The sequence below is a fragment of the Stylophora pistillata genome, chromosome 4, assembly GCF_964205215.1.
Source record: "Stylophora pistillata chromosome 4, jaStyPist1.2, whole genome shotgun sequence".
Classification (NCBI taxonomy): domain Eukaryota; kingdom Metazoa; phylum Cnidaria; class Anthozoa; order Scleractinia; family Pocilloporidae; genus Stylophora; species Stylophora pistillata.
Window position 1 is genome coordinate 43,704,873 of NC_142522.1, and position 18,163 is coordinate 43,723,035.

General features: G+C 37.9%; 1 long non-coding RNA gene and 1 pseudogene across 2 annotated transcripts in view; both read left to right on the forward strand.

Moving 5' to 3' along the window:
- LOC148733887 (uncharacterized) overlaps positions 1–18,163 on the forward strand; it is a 31,844-nt gene that overhangs the window by 1,823 nt on the left and 11,858 nt on the right. The window lies entirely within an intron of this gene.
- On the forward strand, positions 1,668–8,778 carry LOC148733888 (octopamine receptor beta-2R-like; annotated as a pseudogene). Its single transcript, XR_016000220.1, has 2 exons — positions 1,668–1,847; positions 7,044–8,778. The product of XR_016000220.1 is annotated as an octopamine receptor beta-2R-like (transcript).

Sequence of the window (18,163 nt, forward strand, 5' to 3'; positions counted from 1 at the left end):
GAATACAGGTGGAAGAGTGAATGAGCTATTTCTTATTCCATTGCTAATATAAATGTTAATTATTTCCTTCTAGGTTTACTCAGACGCTGCCTTCGTTTATCCGCTTTTGGTGGCGGAGACCTTTTCCCAGAATTTTGAAATGGATTCCTAGGATTGAAAGAGTGTAAGGGAAATGGTGAAGAAAATTAAAACATCGTTAATGGAGACAAATTTTAAAGCTTCGAGTAGGCTTTGAGCTGAATGAAAAGATGGCGCGCGTAGTAGTTTGCATAAACAAAGGTTCCAATATTCGTAGGTAGTGGAAAATAAATATAATACAATGTCTAGACAACTGCTCACACTTGAATTCCTGCCGGAACGTCAAAATATTGGTGCAATTAACGATTAAGAATCCCAAGGAGTATTAAAAGAAGAAACTGAATTGGAATTTCCTCTTAATTGCGCAATTTTAGCTCACGAGGAAACTTTTAGATAAAATGACAACACTTACTGTCGAATCCATTTTCCTACAAATCCGAAATGCGAAATAGGACTTCTCGGGGAATTTGTGCCACGGAAGACGCGGTGAACGTTTTATGTAAAGTCGCAACACAACGAAACCTCGATCGCGGAACTTGACTTTCGTGTACAGTTTTGCAATTGCTGAGAATATTTTTTAAACGTTTTAAAAGCGACTAAATCAATGCTCCGGATCATCCGATGCGAAGGTTCAGTCGCAACTCGCTTTCAATTTTTTCCCTCAGTTTTCCAAATAACGACTCCTCTTGTACACTTATCATCAAGAAATGATGGTGTTTTTTTAAGCTTTGTTCATTGAGAAGCAAACCGTATTTGGAAGGGTCGAAATATTTCAATTCTGTATCTTATCGATTTGAAAAGACTGAATTAAACTCAGTGCCGGGGAGGGAAAACATTAGCCATTACCGCGCAACTCTCGGTTTCAATTGTTATGATATTGATTGCTTTCTGATTCTATAACTTGAGGAGGAGGTTGTTAAACAGCGACATCTTGGGATCTCGTATTTGCTTTCGGAATGAAATTATTTATTGCCAATTTGACTTTTAATTTCCGTCGCTGTGTATCATGCAGGTAATTAATAATCCATGCGCTTCATGCTGAAGGAAAATAACCTTAAAAGCTCATTCAGTAGGGAATAGTTTTAAGCTACTGAAAATATTCATGACAGAATTTCAATGCTGTTTTCATTTTCCACAGAGTTATTCAGAGGTTATAGCTGTTCTCGTGTGATTATGTGTCTCCACTTTCTGTGTTCAGTACTTTAAGATCCGAGGCGATCGATGTCTCATCCTCTTTTTTTGGTAAATATGTGTACATCTGGCGGTTAAAAGGTGTTCCTGAACGTTATGTCATAACTATTATTCCTGATAATCACTGATCGAAAGATCAGCTTTCAGTACTGTGATAGCGAAAACAAACGAGCATTAATTAAGCGCCCAGCCTGTTTTTTTTTTTCACAAATGGTTTCTTTAAAATCAGTTTACTGAAGATTAGACAAGGAACTTCTTCTTATCGGAGGTATTACGTTTAACAAAACTTTTCAAGTTAGTAGGACGTGCTAATTAAAACACTTTACTGCATGAAAACGAACATGAAATAAATTGTCATCCTAAATTATAAGTTACGTAAAAACTCAGCTTTTTCGATTGGTTTATATCCTGACAGCTTTAGAACTGATGCGTAATTGTATTTTCGAAACAGTGTTTTATGCAGGTGACAATTGTCCGTTAGGTATTAATATTTCAGTTGAGCTTTGTAAGCCAACAGGCGGCTGTCACAATGAAAGATAAGTGGAAGCACGCAGCGAAACTATAAGAGGGAATGGCAGGTAGATACAAGATAGTTTATTTTAGCTTATTCAACCTCAGACAAACCTTGTAGGACTATTTCTGTCACATTTTTCCTACTTTTCCTCTCTTGAATTTCGGCCTTCAAAGTTTTTTTAACGAAGAGAAAATTCGGTCGTAACCTAAACCCGTGTCCAGCTTGTAAAGTGTATTTACTGGACGCTTGGGAATTAGTGCAGAATGGTGTTATTTTCCTTTAAGTTTTGATGTGGCGATCCTCCTGTAGTTTTGCTAATGAATTTGAGACCCAAATGCGTACCAAATCACGCGGCACGTTTCTGGGAAGTTGTTAAGAGTTATTTCAGACTGTCGATGCAAAAGATGGAAAATTTGGTCGTTCGATGAATAGAAGCGTGTAATGTTTACGTAGTTGTATTTAAACCAAGTGCTTTCTCATTCTAGTGGCCGAAATCAGGCTTGCTCTTTTTCTCAGGTGAATTGCTTACTGAAAATTTCGCTAGAATAACGAAAGCCATTCACCACCGTAACCGCTTTGTTTGAATGGGTGAAACAGTATGGGTAAAAGGCAGCAGGACTGTCGAAGTTAAAGTGCAATGCGTTTTACAAGTTTACAATCTGGATATGGTTAGCAGTATGTTCGCCAGTAGTTGAAGGAAATCACTCAGTAGCACAATGAGAAATATTTAGAATCCTAAGTTGCATCTTTTTTTTTCGTTGGTATCGTTGTTTCTTAGTGTCGAGAGTTTTTGAAGTCCTTCGAAGACTTGGAAACTTCCATGTGGTCAAGCTGTATTGTCCATTATTCTAGTTTGTTGTTGAGGCGAAAACGATTGTCCCAAATTTTTCACCGTGTATGCTATTATAGCAAAGTCGATTAAAATTTTCCGTAAAAGTACTATTCTGCGCCCCGGGATTTTTTTTTAATTTGGTAAGGCTCGGTATATTTGAAACGTACTCGAAGAACCCATTTCAGTGCTGCGATGTCCATTTTTCATTTCCAGTCATTCACAGGCCAAAAAATGAAAGACAATGACGTGAAATATTATCGTTCTTTTCGTTATCAAGAAATATACGTGTAGTGAATTCTTTACTTCCAGGTAAGCTCTTTTTCGACATGATACGATATCTTTCATATACTGCGCGACGAATCGAGATACTAGAGACCATAAGCAGTCGGGACGGTAAAGCCAAGGAAAGCATCGATTAAAAACTGAATTTCTACTTCTTATGTGTTTACCGTCTCTTTCGGCGCTACGCCTCAACTTCAGCACAACGTATCTAAGCAGCGTTGAGTTCGAAATGGAAATTAAAATAATTTGCCGTTGAGGTTTCCATTCGCAGACGACGCAAATTTTGGCGATTTCACGTTGCTATTTTGCGAAGGACGAATAAGAAATGTACAAAGTTTTAAAACGCACGTGCTGGGCTATTGCTTGCCCATTAGATCTATGGCTTTGCCACCTTGTTGCTGCGGTTTGCTTAAGGTCCATACCGTCGCCACGAAGGCGTTTGGCAAGAAGAAGGAATTGAAATTTTAATTAAGCACCAGCTGACTGTACGCAGAATATCAGCAGCGTTGGGAAACATTATATGATATTTTCGTACAAAAAAACAATTAGTTGCAAATGCCGATAATTCAACAATTTCGTAAGGCTTTCATCTACCTGCAACAGTCACCTTGAATTTTATATTACAAACAGATTCGATTGTTGGGAGAAATTCGTTCCATTTCATGGGTTCGAATCCCGTACAGGCCTGAATTTTTATTTCAGGTCTTAATTCTACTATTGCTTAAATAGTGCTCCTCACTGTGAATATCGTTCTCATATGCATTTCTTTGACCGCAGTTCAAATATATGATTTTCATATATTAAATTCATTCCAAGTTGTTACTTTATCGAGGCCGCGAAACGCGCATAAAGAAATCATGGATTTGAAGCTCAACAAAGCTGCTTATTAAATTTGTGAGTCAGACGTTTTCTCTTTCATGGTTCAGTTACATTACAATTTGCGGAAGGACATAAAAATTATTCAAGTGCCTACCAAACGTTCATTTTGCACTAAATTATCACATGGTAGGTTAAATTTATAGGCAATATTATATTAGTGAAAGATACCTATAGCCATAGGTAAATGCTATCGGGAAAGCTAAATTAAAGATTACTCAGATTCACCTACAAATATTTCTCTTGCAACATCCTCTGGTTAAAACAAAATTTTTCCGCGATTGATTAATGGAGCCATTTCCCGCAACATACAGTTTGGAGACCTCCGAGGCTCCCTACGTATATGATTTAAACAATTCACCGCACCTTAATAAGCCTTTTTGGTTTGGTAGTTGACCAAGAAACATGGGCACGATTGTTGAGAGCGTGAATGTGTCGGGGCTGAGCCGCCATTAAGACCTCTAGTATCTTCAAATATTCCACTTCAAAGACCTTGAAGCCTCCTAAAGTTGTAAGAGGACGAGATGTTTAAAATTATTCAAGAATCTTTTATTGAAATAAATGAAGGGTCTTAACTTATATTCAACGATTGTTAAAAATAATTCCCATTTTCAAAGCAAAAAATACAAATTCGTCCGTGGAAAAATCAAGAGGAAAGAAGAGAATGGCAGTTTTAATTGGTATTGAAAAACAGATTAAGTTACTGAGTTAAACGAGTTTCCAAGATATGAATGACTAGTGTTTATATCTATCCTCGTCGATAGTATTATTGTACATCTGTCAATAGAATAAATACGTATTTCCTTTGTCAAAAATGGCTGTTATCTGGCGAAGGAAATACATATATCTTACTAGACGTTTTGTTATGTAGTATTTGTTTTGTTGTGTATACTACACAACAAAACGTCTAATAAGTTATTTATTATCCAACACGCCACACTGTTATTTCAGTGCGGGCGAATTTCGCGGATATTAGGAACCTTAAGCAACCACGACGGCGACGGCAACGAGGACGTAGAAAACCAAGAGATCTAATTGGTAGAACAATAGCTCAGCACGTGCATTTTGAAACTTTTTATATTTCTTAGCCGTCATATGCAAAACAACAACGTGAAATGGCCAAAATTTGCGTCGTCTGCGAGCCGAAACCGCGACGGCAAATATTTTAATTTCCATTTGGAACTCAACGCTACTTTTATACGTCATACTGAAGTTGAACTGTGGCGCCGTATGAGACAATAAGCTCATGCAGCTATTTTTGAAATTCTAACTAAGAGTAGAAATTTATTTTTTAATCGAAGTCTTCCTTGGCGTTTCCGTCCTGACTGCTTAAGGTCCCTATTTATTTATGGGAAGTGCGTGACAGAAGTATGCGAAGCGGAACGGAATTGGCGCATTGTCGTGTTACTGTTTCTTTTTCCTTCAATAAATGGATGTTACTAAAATTGGTAACGGGGAACGGGGAACGGAGAACGAGGAACGGCGAACGGGGACGGGTGTACAGCGGTACACTGATTTTATCGCTAGGTCGCCGCTTGCAGCGAAATTAGACGACCCGCTTTTATTTAAATATTGCCCAGGCGAAGCCACGAAGCCTAGTATTCCGAGGCGAGAATTTGAAGTCAACGTTTCTGCAATGGCTGCCCCATTTGTTCTGACGTCTCTCTTTGTTTTTCCTTCCTGAATTCTGCATCTTTTGGCGGAGTTTGGGTATGTTGGTTGTTTGCATTGCCCAACAGCATTTTTGGCAGATAAGTAGCAAGGAGGTAATATCTTAGATTAACAGAATTGAGCTAGGAAACGTAATAACCAGCCTAGTTATTAAAATTACTACATGCAGATATCTACTTACCTTACTGCAAAATAACATCGGGAACATATCTTTGTATCGACCCGTAAACTTCCATGTAAACAACAGAGAAATCAAACATTGACAGAACATTTAATAACTTTTAATTTCACAGGAAAACATGAGTTATGTCTTCAAGAATGTAGGTGTATGAATTCACATTCATGCTAATGCTTACAGTAATATTTACACTGCATTGATCATATTCAAGAGAAAGTCATTCCCATAATGGGCGTGAAAGTCATTCAGCTGTTTGCTTTACAACATTATTGATATTGCTAGGTTGTAACGGTGAAGATATTGGAGGTAAACTTCATTACCTTGCAGTACAATTACTCTATGAATATAAGAATAAATGCTGCGAGCTTGTAGTTCTGAGTTGATTGTTCAAATGTTGTGAATGAATTGTAAGATACTCATCTCTCCGAGGATTTGATTTCCATACAACCTTCGATGTGTGCCAGACATAAACTAAATTTATGAGGCACTCAACATTTCAAAGTAAAATCCTTCAATAAAACCTACACTTACCGTCCATGCTTTTTGCTCCGACGATCGCGTTCGAAGAGCGTGCTCAAAACTAGTTGCCAGACCCTTTTAGTTCCCTTTACTCCGCCATTTTGAGTTCTCAGGCGGGTTACCGCTGTACACCCGTTCCCCGTTCCCCGTTCCTCGTTATCAATTTTAGTAACATCCTCAATAAATTAAGAAATTTCCAGGTCGTCTAGCTGATTTTCTTCGTTCGATTCATCTAATAGACTTGGATGTATATTTTCTAGCCATTCTGACTTCCTCGTCAGAAATATGATTGAAATTGTCCGCCATTTTTTTTTTGTAACTACAATTCAATTCTTCGCTAGCGCGATGCGAGAAAACCTGTTTAACCGGTACTCTACAGTACAAATACCGTGTGATATTTGTACTCGTCTATGGCGTTAGTTGTACTCTACGAAGTGTAGTTGGATAATAAATTATCTGTAATTACGGTATTCAAAGATGACTCTCAGAAGAATAGCTGGATATGAAAATCGAAAGCAGAAATAATTTTTTTTCCATTTCAAACGCTCTAATAATTGATACTAGTTTTCTAACTGGAACTTTGCAACAATGGTAAACACCAATTAAACAAAATATCCAAAAATCGGCTCCTTTGTGATATCAAATATTTAAAGCAACCACAATTAACGGAAATTGTTAGTTAAAAGTCGGCATAAAGTTTAGTCACTGCTCCATAAATAATCGCGTGTTAATTATTGTCGACATAATTGCTAAACATTCATCAATATTCCAACTTTAAAACAGCCTCTTTGTTCAGTGATAGCTAATATGGTTCCTTTTGCCTCATTAAACCTTGAAGTGACACGAAAGCTCACTTGTGGTAAAAATATTCCGATCTAACAGTGTAATTTAAACCTTTTAAGGTAACATTACAAACATCACAAACTCAACCGAGCAATCTCGTACGTGGATAGAACAGTATGAAGAAACAAAAGCTCTCTACATTTTCCGTTTGGCCCTCTTCTCCGTGATCATCTTGGCCAGTTTGATCGGGAACTCCATGGTTTGTTATGCGGTACGTACGATACCTTCCCGTAAGCCTCTGTCCTACCATCTCGTTGCTAACATGGCCTTCGCAGAGATTGTAAGCAGCGTTTGTTTGGCCGTCATGTTTGCTGCAAGAATGGAATCAAATAAGAGGAATTGAAACTACTTCGCTCTTCAAGAGGCTGCCTGCCGTTTGAATCCGTTCCAAGTGACTGCTCTTTTCGTTGTGACCTACTCACTGGCTGCCATCGCTTTCTATCGTTACAGATTCATTGTAAACCCACTTACACGCACACCATCATCAGTAAAGAGAGTTACAATTCTGACCATATCTGGGCTGTGGCTGCTGTCATTTGCAATCGCTTTTCCCTTTTTCATCGGTCTCAGGTTTCGGAGTGGTGAATGTGGAGAACTGTCTTTCGTAAGCGATACGTACTTTGTAGCTATCAGATTCATCCTGAATTACACTTTACCTTGTGTGATAATGCTGGCATCTTACGGAGCAGTGGCTTGGAACTTGAGGAGGCGAATTGTGCAGATTAAAAAGAGAAATCGCGAATCATTGGTTGTTACCTCCTCTTGTGTTGTGGAAACTGAACTCAAAGAGTTACGAGACGGCACGAGAATGGAGGAACAAAGAAGTGTTCTGCTCGACCAGAATAACCGGAGAGACAGTAAACCCGAAAACACAGACCTGGAGAAAGATTTGCTTAAGATGATTTTTGTGCTCATTATTATTTTTGTTGTTTGTTATTTTCCGTATCAAGCCCATTATGTGTGGGAAAGGGTTTGTAAGATCAATGCGCATCAATTTCGATATCATCAACTCTTTATGGATTATAATTTTATTTTGACGTGCCTTCCCAGTGCCTTGCATCCTTTGTGTTATGGAACAATGAACAGTTTCTTTGCTAAGGCGTTCTCAAAAATCATTCTGTGTAAATCTTAAAAACACGATGATGAATATGTTCGTCAAGTCGAAAAATTCCTTGTTCGATTTCGAGCAAAATTCTCAGGTTTTTTTCCATTGTTGTTATATCAAAGCGGTTTTCGGCTGAAAGTTTTGTGATCTTGAGTTGTTCCTCACCGTTTTACTCTGCTCATTTCTGCTGAGTTTATCTCAAAAGCGACTTGTTAACCAAGCCATTATTTCAGATACAGACTGATCATGAAGATGAATGTTTGTGCAGCCTGCGTATTTTGCGGCAACAACGATAGCAAACGATACTTTTGTGCAACTTTACCAAGGTGAACTATATAACAAAAGAAAGCTAGTTAAGTAAAAATTAAGTTTGACTTAAATTGCATGATAAATTTTTGTCTTTTTCGTCGGTGACAAAGAATTTGTAAATCACTTTCCGCTTTATTGTTATAACATTCAATAAATTTATAATTACAATAAGTTGGCGAAATGCCTCAACAGATCTAAATGTACCGACAGCTGCTACTTAGAGCAGGCACATGTAGCATGAAAATTGTAAAACCGACGAGATGTGAAAAATTTCTACTCCAATGGTTTTCATAGAACTTTTACAGAGAGCGTTCGAAAGAAATAAGCTTGGAAAAACACGATTATTCTGACTTGCAAGGCCAATGGGCCATTTAACCAAAGCTAAAGTTGTCAGTTATTTTCACTGTTGGCTTATTGTTTGCGGTTTTTAGTCAGGTTGTTTATAAACGATAGGCACGTCTATGGCAGGCCGTTTGTATCAATATTCAAAAAATTCTTTCATTCAACCCTTTGACTGCAATTAAACCGTTCAATTTAAACCCAATTCAACCATTCAACTCCAAGTCAACCCCAATTCAATCATTCAACACCCCCATTCAACCATTCAAGAACCTATTTAACTATTCAGCCCTAATTCAACTATTCAACCCCAATTTAACTATTCAACCCCAATTCAACCTGTGTATAATATTTCAATCCAAAGGAATATTTCCTTTGTACAATATTTCCAAGTAAACATAACAGACGTCTTAGGACGTCTTTCGTGTAATTGTACCAGGTTACTCAGTCCTGCAACCATCGGGTCTGAATGCGGGATTGAATGGTTGAATGCCGGATTGAATGGTTGAATGCGGGATTGAATGGTTGAATGCGGGATTGAATGATTGAATGCCGGATTGAATGATTGAATGCCGGATTGAATGGTTGAATGCGGGATTAAATGATTGAATGCGGGATTGAGTGGTTGAATGCGGAATTGAATGATTGAATGCGGGATTGAATGATTGAATGCGGGATTGAATGGTTGAATGCGGGATTGAATGATTGAATGCCGGATTGAATGATTGAATGCCGGATTGAATGGTTGAATGCGGGATTAAATGATTGAATGCGGGATTGAGTGGTTGAATGCGGAATTGAATGATTGAATGCGGGATTGAATGATTGAATGCGGGATTGAATAGTTGAATGCGGGATTGAATGATTGAATGCCGGATTGAATGATTGAATGCGAGATTGAATGGTTGAATGCGAGATTGAATGGTTGAATGCGGGATTGAATGAGTGAATGCGGGATAGAATGGTTGAATGCGGGATTGAATGACCAATCGACTTTCTATCCTTTCCACCCGTGATTGAATGATTGAATGCGGGATTGGATGGTGAATGCGGGATAAAATGGTTGAGTGCGGGATTGAATGATCAATCGACTTTTCAACCTTAAGGTTGTTGACTACTTGCGATACCAACGTTTTCACTACTTAGCCGTTGCTATCAGTTTAGTTTTGGTTTACGAAGTTTAAATGAAACAGCGCCCTAATAGCGCTTTATACTATTACTAAAAATAGATTTTGTTACGTGTAACCTATGAGACCCCCCGCACAGACTCAGACAAACATTGCGACCAGCTTAAGGAAATGTATGAGCGAGAGCTGTAAAATTAAAACAAAACGACGGAAAATTTCGTCAAAAATGACTTGGCGTTCTAAAAGGAAGCGGCATGGTTGGTACGAAACACTGTTGTTGGGGTGAGTGTAAGACAGACTCCAGATATGCAGATAAATGACCAAAATCACTCAAAGAGTGAAAGGAATCGGGGAAGAAAGTATTCACTCCTTTTCCAAAACCTTCGCGAGACATGGCAAAGTGCAAGCGTTGGCTTATGGCTTGTTCGCGTGAGTTTTTCACGGAGAAAAACATAACAAGAAACACTTACTTTATATTTGTGCTCTTCACTGACCCGGCGAAAAAGGTCCAACAGCCGAAGTTCCCGATCCACTGAAGGCAAATCTAAGACCAGCGCAAGTAAGTTGAGCACATGTTCTTAATAGGAAAGCACCGAAAGAAAGAGAAAATCCAGCGTCAAAGAAACAGAAATTATTCAATGACAACTGCATAAACATTAACTACATAAAACTACATAAACTGGCATTTAATAGAAACACAACCAGTATTGAGTGAAATATACAAAAATCCGCCGCTCGTAACTTGCAAAAGAGGGCGATCGCTCAAAGACATACTCGTGAGGGCCAAACTTTGAATAGGCTATTCTAAACACGCGCTGGGGAGTCGTGTAGGCCTGTCAACCCCCTTTTAACATTGTTTACATCAGAATTTTCTTGAAGAACTTTGGCAGCAAACCATTTTCCATGATCGATTGCCGGATCAAGGGTGTGATAATTCTCGCATCTCACACAGTCTGTACAAGATCTTCTCGTTTACCGCTTAATTCTAAGCCCCTACATTTTAACCACCGTTTTAGCTGGTCTACAGTGTATTCTTCCTGTTATCTTTCAAATTTGGAGCCAGGAACGCCGTCCTCTTCGGTCAGAACTGTAAGGGAATAAGCGAACTACTCGCCATTTCCCTTGTAGCTCTCAAAGAAGTGGAGTTTGTTTGTCTGAGTCACGCGGGGGTCTAAAATTTCATGACGTCATTAGTATAAAGCGCTATTGAGAAGCCGTTGCAGAGATTGGTTCATGTCAGTCATTGGATATCGCGTTGAATTCTGTTGTTAAGAACTTTTGATATCGAGCAGTTAAATTTGAACTCTGGTTATGTGGTCGAAATAAAAGGAAGAAACGATAGATTGGAAATAATCTTTCAGTTGGCTGTTTCCTCTTCTTTACTTTGTCGAAGAACTAAAAATTGGCGCAAAGCTGTTGCGGTGTCCCTGCCTGTCGGCAAATCTTGTAAATAAATCAATCAATCAATCAATTCATTCATTCATTTTTATGAAAGAGGACGACGAGTGTCACGTAGAGGAACTGAAAATAAGCAACTCTAACTTTATGCCGAATCAAAGATATATCGAAATACTCAGTGGCCAAATTAAATGATAAATAAATTAACTGATCCAGGAAAAAGCTTGTTCTTGTGGGACTACACAAGAAATATACCTATGACACAAGGATTTGAAGCCATAATTGCTATGGAGTTCGAGACTTAAAGTAAAATTAAAAAGATTTCTTTAAGAAGAAGTGGATAATTCAGTTCCCCAATTTACCAAGTGTATGGATATGAAAAAATAGTTTGATTGCTCAAGGCTTAATAGAAAGTTAATATGCTAAGTGGACATGCTGAGTCGTGGACATGCTGTTTTTGATCTGTGCGATTCTGCTCCTTTCAAGCCTTTCCCCAAGTCCTCCTCACAGAAATAGTTCAAGAAATGAATATCTAACATCATGCTCTCCAGCATGTCAATTTTTGGCTTTGGAATTTGGAATGGTTCGTCTGCAAAAAGGATTTTTTGGTTTTCGACCTTGGATTGTGCAATGGTTTTCTACATCCACTCTTTGTATTTCAAACAATGGTTACTACAAGCCTGGTGGAATTCCGCATTCATCAACACTTCTTTGTGACACTGTGCCTTGTGAAGTGCGAAGCAATTCAATTCAACCTCGTACTATTCGTGCTTCCTTTGTCTCATTAGACAATCGCTGCTCTGTACCATTATATAAATTCAAGAAAAAATGGTTCAAGAGTAAAATCTCTTATTATTCCAATAGTTCGTCAACTTTTAATTTTTTGGAATTATCAGTCTTGCTTAGCGGTGATGTTCATCCATTGCCTGGCCCGGAGAATAGGAAATCTATTTCAGTTCGTATCTCTCAACGTACGCGACGTCGCCATGGTAACCATCACGCGGTGAATAATAATCACAAAAGACCTGAAGTCCGTACCATCATTAATATTCCAACTATTTCAGAACAATCTCCTAACGTCAAAAATCATCTTAGGCTCTGCTGCTTGAATGCTAGATCAATTAAAAACAAATCTGCGGATTTTGTCTGCTATGCAGCATCCACCGGTGCGGACATTTACATATTTACAGAAACATGGTTGACGGAACGTGACATGGCACATAGAGCTGAACTTACTCTGCCTGGTTTCAAGCTGCTCGATCAACCGCGTCTTGGAAGGACTGGTGGTGGACTTGCACTCTTAATAAAGAGCGGCATAGATGCCAAGAAAATGGACGGTGGTGAGCGTAGATCTTTCGAATTTTTTGAATGGACTCTGCGTTATGGTTCAAATAGCTTGAGAATTGCTGTCATCTATCGTATACCATATTCTCAAGCCCATCCAGTCACCACTAGTGTTTTCTTTGATGAATTCATAACTTACCTCGAGTCGATCATCATGTCTCCTGAGCCGTTGCTGATAACGGGTGATTTCAATATTCATGTCGACGTACATACTGACTCTGATGCTTCTCGTTTTCAAGATTTACTATCGTCTATGGGCCTTCAACAGCACGTGGATAAATCTACACATATATCTGGGCACACCTTAGACTTAATGATTACTCGTTGCTCGGATTCATTTCTTACAGCCAAACCTATGACTGACTACTTGTTTTCAGACCATTTTACTGTTCTTTGCGATCTTGCCTTAAGTAAACCATCTCCCAAAAATGAGCAAATATCATATAGAAAACTGAAGGCAATCAAGATTGAGGATTTTAAACAAGATCTGTCTACCTCTGAGCTTTGTAATTACAGTCCAGATTCGCTTAACGATCTCGTTGAATGCTATAACGATACCTTGTCCCAAGTGCTCGAGAGACATGCTCCACTTCGATCCAAAGTTATACGATCTCGACCTCTGGTTCCTTGGTTCAATGAAGATATAAAAAATGCCCGCCGTGAAAAACGGAAAGCAGAAAGAAAATGGCGACGCTCTGGCAAACACGACGATATGTTGTCATACAAAAAGATCAAGAATACGACAAATCGATTAATGAACGAAGCTCGAAGCCAATACTATCATGACTTCATTAATGATAACAGTTCAAACCAAAAAAAGCTCTTTGCAGCTGCGAATACTCTTTTGAATCAAAGGAAAAAGAACACTGTGCTACCACCTTGCGATGATAAGCTTGAATTAGCTGATAGGATGGGCTCGTACTTTGTTCAAAAAATCACTGATATTGGTACAAGACTCGACGTTATGGCTCAAGATCTTTCCACTGACCCGCTTTTAAACTGTACATTGTCACCAACCCCCAAATTTAGTAAATTTACAGCACTTTCTGAACTCGAAGTACGGAAACTTATCGAAGGTAGCGCAAAGAAAAGCTGTTCTTTTGATCCGATGCCTACCTCACTGGTTTTTAGCTGCATTGATGTCCTGCTTCCCGTGATCACAAAAATGATAAATCTATCCCTCGTGGATGGTGTGTTTGCTGATGTCTGGAAATGTGCACTTGTTAAGCCGTTGCTCAAAAAAGCTGGTCTTGATCCACTTCTTAGTAACTACAGACCTGTTAGTAATTTGCCATACATATCGAAGCTCACCGAAAAGGCGGTGTATAATCAACTTCATTTACACATGATAGACAATTCTGTTTATCCAGAAATGCAATCATCTTACAGAAAAGGACATAGTACCGAAACAGCGCTTCTTCGGGTTGTTAACGATATCTTAATGAAGATGAATTCACAAGAGGTCACTCTTCTTGTCATGTTGGATCTTAGTGCCGCCTTCGACACTGTTAATCATGATATACTGATCAAACGTCTCCACGAAGAATGAGGTATTGCTGATTCTGCCCTGAGCTGGTTTGAGTCATATCTCCATAACAGGATGCAAAAAGTTGACATCGAGGGATCGATATCTAACCCATTCGATTTAGGCTGCGGTGTTCCTCAAGGGTCGTGTCTTGGACCGATTCTATTTATTATATATGCATCTAAGCTCTTTAAGATCATTGAACACGAGCTCCCTTGTGCTCATTGTTATGCTGATGACACCCAGTTATATCTGAGTTTTAAACCTAATACTACATCTCAAGACCAAGCCTTGCAAGCAATGGAGAACTGTATTGGAAAGATCAGGAAGTGGATGATTCATGATAGACTGTTAATTAATGATAGCAAGACTGAACTGATTTTAATAGGCTCAAAACAACAATTATCTAAACTACAGCCAATCAGTATCTCCGTTGGCAACTCGGTAATTAATAATAGCTCCGAGGTAAAAAATCTAGGCTGTTGGTTGGATGCTAACCTAAGCATGCCTAAGCATATTACAAATATTTGCAAATCTGCATTCTTTTATCTTCATAACATTAGAAGCATTAAGAAATATTTACACGAAGACAGTCTCCATACTTTAGTTCATGCGTTTATAACGAATAGATTAGATTATTGTAACAGTCTTTTGTATGGTGCCTCAAAGGAACTGATAGCTAAAGTACAACGTGTAAAGAATGCAGCCGCAAGACTGCTATTGAACGTTGGAAGGTACTCGCATATTACTCCTATTCTATATGAGTTACACTGGCTTCCAATCCAGGCTCGCATTAAATTTAAAATTCTTCTACTTACTTTTAAAGCGCTTCATAATTTACTTCCGTCATATATTAACAGCCTCATATCTATTAAATCAAAATCTTCTTATTGTCTTCGATCTAATGACGGTCTTTACTTAGAGCCCCCTAAGGGTAAGATGCTGAAGACATTTGGTGATCGATCTTTTCAGGCAGCAGCACCATACGTATGGAACAGACTTCCTCATGAAATTAGAATGATTAAGTGTTTGGATAAATTTAAAAAAGCTATTAAAACATTTCTGTTTAATGAAGCTTTTTGTAATCATTAACTTAGATATATTACATTAAAATAATTTATTCTTATGTATTTTTAGCTACCATTACTATTGTAAATTTTTATTTAGATATATAAGGTTTTTAATTTTTATTCAGTGTAAAGCACTATTGATCTGTACATGTAAATAGGGCTATACAACTAATTAAAATTTATTTATTTATTTATTTATTATATAATGTTTAAGAGGATTGGGTTAAAGGGCAAGAGATTATCAGTTTATTATCTTTTGCTGAAGGGTGAATATTTGTGTGATGCAAATGTGGTCTTGTAGGTCTAAATCTAGTTAAATTGTTATCATTTTAGGAGTTTTTTCGCTTTCGAGTTAGAAATGCGGTAAACAGTGGTAATTGAAATAGTACTTTAGTGCAAATATAGCCAATGTATGGTATCATGAATATAATGAATATTGTAGCGTTACTCAATATTCACTTGCTGTAATACAGTGGCTTTTTGTTTTTGTTTTGTAAAAAACAAAAAAAATATTAAAAATATTAAAAATATTCAATAAAAATATTAAAATAGATGAATTAATTAATTGACTTGTACAATTTTTCGCCTATTTCAAAATTCTCAGGATCAGTCTTTCGGTATTTAACATAAAAGCACTTCCCTGGTCTAACCCTAAACTGATCTTATATCTCTTTAGATTTCTTGGATGTGAATTAATTGCACATCCTTAATAGTGTAATTTGAAAAAAAAAAGAAGGAAAAAAGAGAAAAAAAAACAGGAAATTTTCTGCGACCATTTTGAGCTCAGATTTGGTCCTAGAACTATCCAAAGTGCTTTGGTGTCCTTAGAATGCGTTATATAAAGCAAATATCTGAGCTGACCACGTGAAAATCGAAAAAAGTGACACATGGTTGAAAAATTGAAAACTTTCCTACTTTGCCCACAGAAACCCAATAGCGATTCTTTGGCCTCGGTAAATAATCCACACCTAGGTTTTGATAATTAATGACATCATGCTTGACTTCATAAACCTCTTATAAATGCTTCGTATAAATAACCCATCTAATATTTTTGTTCGCTCGTGCTTGATCTAAAAGTATCACGTGAGCAAATATTTCCCTACTCAAACTGAAAAACATCCAAGGAACATTTTCGTTTGTTCATAACATCGTAACAGAGAACACTGAAAAGTGACTGATTGCACGCAGCAAAAGGTAAGCTACTCATGAACACCTTTTCCTGCGAGTTGCTAAATATTTTGAGGAAACTAAACACGACAGCCTTCATTTGGAGCAAAAACATGCTCGTATATATATATTTGTCCTTGGACATATCTATTCCTCAAGGCTCACATTGTCGTTTACATCAGGACATAATCTAATTAGGCAGCTTGTTGTTAAATCTGGAAATCCAAGCAGATCTTAGCAGTCAGAACCGTATTCGATCAGAAAACCAACAGAAAACAGTTAACCTTGCATAGATAACGATGGCCATTGTGGTTATTATCCCTGCTTTCGTTTCAGACTCTCATCTCTTTCCGTTGCAAAGGTGTTTATCGGATAACACATTCCGTAATGGAGCAATAGGCGTCTGCTTTTGTTCACATACTTGAACACATTTAAGGGAGAAGTGGGCGTCTGCTTTTCTTCACGTATTCGAACACTTTTAAGGTAACACCTTTCAAAATGTTATCCACAATGACGGGCAAGAAGCTAAGTACACATTGAGAAATAACTTCCTCTGCCGTACTTGTGAACGTGTACAACTTCTGTAAGGGAAGTTGTCAAGACTGGAAACTCATGGATTGCTTTAATTTCTCATGGTACGTTTAGTTACAAAGATAAAAAAGTCTAATGTTTTATCGGAAGGACCTCCAGTTCTCTACTGAAATTCAGTGTTCAGTTCATCGGGCTGGGGAGGTCATTTTCTAATAAACAAGTAGAAGGTTCTTGCGTCATCTTTACGAGATATCGTGATATCGTGAGTGTAGGTTTGGAAGACATAGAGTTTACAATAATGGCAGACAAAAAAATTGAAATTTGAATCTGGATTTTGTAAGTGTGGTTTGAAACGACCCCCAGGCCAGGAAAGTAATTTCGATTTCTTTCGATTATAAGACAGAAATTTGATGATATTGATCTACCCTGGCAAACAACCCTACAGCATTAACTTGTGTCGTTCATTTTTAATCAAGTGTGTAACAGTGCTTCTTGGATACACGCGCCGTAGCAAAAAAAGCATGTCAGCTATCGGGAGCTTTGTGAGTAACTTGAAGAAAGGCCGAGGTTCTTCTCGATTTTTGGAAGAAGCTAACGGTTAGTGCTCTCAACAAATTTCTGTTTTTAATTAAAGTTTTGAAAATGGCTCTATGTATTTACAGTCTCATATGGCGCCACACTTCAACCTCAACCTTACGTATAAAAATTGCGTTGAGTTCCAAGTGGAAATTAAACTAGTTTGCCGTCGCGGTTTCGGTTTGAAGACGATGCAAATTTTGGTGAGTTCACGTTGTTGTTTTGCAAAGGATGGCTAAGAAATGTATTAAGTTTTAAAACGCGCGTGGTGAGCGATTGTTTTGCCAATTAGATCTTTTGTTTATCCAGATCCTCGTTGCCGTCGCTGTCGTTGTTTGCTTAAGGTCCTTATAATAATTAAATGGCAGATAGCCCAGAATTGAGCCTCATCCCTGTCTATCGGTTGGATATCTTTAATAATTTACCACGATGACTTCCTCTGATAATATTATGGCATCATTACACCAAATAAAATGATTACAGGCTTATTTATAGCCTACGAATGTATTTCGGGAATCACTGGGAGTTTGTGTGATTTAAAACTGTCGCATTGATTTTGGCCCTGTACCAGCTGTTTGTAATATCCATGTATACGAGCGCTGTTCTTGGAGAGATCTTTAACAATAGCAGCATTATAATTTATCATTGAATCGTCATTCATTTGTCACTAGTCTGAAAATTTGGCGTC